This window comes from Megalopta genalis, unplaced genomic scaffold (assembly GCF_051020955.1).
Source record: "Megalopta genalis isolate 19385.01 unplaced genomic scaffold, iyMegGena1_principal scaffold0408, whole genome shotgun sequence".
NCBI classification, from domain to species: Eukaryota; Metazoa; Arthropoda; class Insecta; order Hymenoptera; family Halictidae; genus Megalopta; species Megalopta genalis.
In genome coordinates this window covers 166037-168714 of record NW_027476477.1, presented here as the reverse complement: position 1 = coordinate 168714, position 2678 = coordinate 166037, and positions in this window count along the sequence as shown.

Here is a 2678-nt window from a genome sequence, read left to right as displayed (position 1 = left end):
TATCATTTATATCGGAAGTATTTGAAGCTAAATCATATGTGTCGTATGTATTTGAAGCTAAACCTTATACGTCGCATTGATTTGAAGCTAAATCATGTGTTTCGCATGGATTTGTAGCTAACTCGTTCGTTTTGCATCCAGTTGTAGCTAAATAATGTATATCACTAGTATTTATAGCTAAACCTTTTGTTTCGAATGGATTTGAAGCTAAGCCATCTACTTCGCATTGATTTGAAGCTAAATCATTTGTTTCGCATGGAATTGAAGCTACCTCGTTTGTTCCTCCAGCTTTTGAAGCTATATCATTTATATCGGAAGTATTTGAAGCTAAATCATATGTGTCGTATGTAATTGAAGCTGAACCTTCTACATCGCATTGATTTGAAGCTAAATCATTTGTTTCGCATGGGTTTGAAGCTAAACCTTCTACATCGCATTGATTTGATGCTAAATCGTGTGTTTCACATGGATTTGAAGCTAACTCGTTTGTTTCGCATGCAGTTGAAGCTAAATCATGTCTTTCACAAGTATTTGAAGATGAAACCATTTGTATCGCATGGATTTGAACCTGAGCCTTCTACATCGCACTGATTTGCAGCTAAATAATATGTTTCGCATGGATTTGAAGCTGAACCTTCTACATCCCATGGATTTAAAGCTAAATCATGTGTTTGGCATGGATTTGAAGCTAAACCTTCTACATCGCATTGATTTGCAGCTGAATCATGTGGTTCGCATGCATTTGAAGCTAACTCGTTCCTTTCGCCTGTATTTGAAGCTATATCACCTATATCGCAAGTATTTGAAGCTGAATCTTTCGTTTCGCATGAATTTAAAGCTAAGCCTTGTACTTCGTATTGATGTGAATCTAAATCACGTGTTTCGCATGGATTTGAAGCTAACTCGTTTGTTTCGCATGCAGTTGAAGCTAAATCATGTCTTTCACTAGTATTTGAAGATGAACCATTTGAATGGGATGGATTTGAACCTGAGCCTTCTACATCGCACTGATTTGCAATTAAATAATATGTTTCGCATGGATTTGAAACTAAACCTTCTACATCCCATGGATTTGAAGCTAAATCATGTGTTTGGCATGGATTTGAAGCTACACCTTCTACATCGCATTGATTTGCAGCTGAATCATGTGTTTCGCATGGATTTGAAGCTAACTCGTTCTTTTCGCCTGTATTTGAAGCTATATCACTTATATCGCAAGTATTTGAAGCTGAATTTTTCGTTTCGCATGAATTTGAAGCTAAGCCTTCTACTTCGAATTTATTTGAAGATAAATCATGTGTTTCGCATGGATTTGAAGCTAACTCGTTCGTTTCGCATGCAGTTGTAGCTAAATAATGTATATCACAAGTATTTGTAGCTAAACCATTTTTTTCGTATGGATTTGAAGCAAAACCTTCTACTTCGTATTGATTTGCAGCTAAATCATTTGTTTCGCATGGAATTGAAGCTACCTCGTTTGTTCCTCCTGCTTTTGAAGCTATATCACTTATATCGCATGAATTTGAAGCTGAACCTACTACATCGTATTGATTTGAAGCTAAATCATGTGTATCGCATGGATTTGAAGCTAACTAGTTCGTTTTGCATCCAGTTGTAGCTAAATAATGTATATCAAAAGTATTTATAGCTAAACCATTTGTTTCGCATGGATTTGAAGCTAAACCTTATACATCGCATTGATTTGAAGCTAAATCATGTGTTTCGCATGGATTTGAAGCTATCTCGTTTGTTTCGCATGCAGTTGTAGCTAAATAATGTATATCACAAGTATTTGTAGCTAAACCATTTGTTTCGAATGGATTTGAAGCTAAGCCATCTACTTCGCATTGATTTGAAGCTAAATCATTTGTTTCGCATGGAATTGAAGCTACCTCGTTTGTTCCTCCAGCTTTTGAAGCTATATCATTTATATCGGAAGTATTTGAAGCTAAATCATATGTGTCGTATGTATTTGATGCTGAACCTTCTACATCGCATTGATTTGGAGCTAAAACTAGTGTATCGCATGGATTTGAAGCTAAACCTTCTACCTCTTATTGATTTGAAGCTAAACCTTCTACATCGCATTGATTTGAAGCTAACTCGATTTTTTCGCTTGCAGTTGAAGCTAAATCATGTCTTTCTCAAGTATTTGAAGATGAACCATTTGAATCGCATGGATTTGAACCTGATCCTTCTACTTCGCACTGATTTGCAGCTAAATAATGTGTTTCACATGGATTTGAAGCTAAACCTTCTACATCCCATGGATTTGAAGCTAAATCATGTGTTTGGCATGGATTTGAAGCTAAACCTTCTACATCGCATTGATTTGCAGCTGAATCATGTGCTTCGCATGCATTTGAAGCTAACTCGTTCCTTTCGCCTGTATTTGAAGCTATATCACCTATATCGCAAGTATTTGAAGCTGAATCTTTCGTTTCGCATGAATTTAAAGCTAAGCCTTGTACTTCGTATTGATATGAAGCTAAATCACGTGTTTCGCATGGATTTGAAGCTAACTCGTTTGTTTCGCATGCAGTTGAAGCTAAATCATGTCTTTCACAAGTATTTGAAGATGAACCATTTGAATGGGATGGATTTGAACCTGAGCCTTCTACATCGCACTGATTTGCAATTAAATAATATGTTTCGCATGGATTTGAAACTAAACCTTC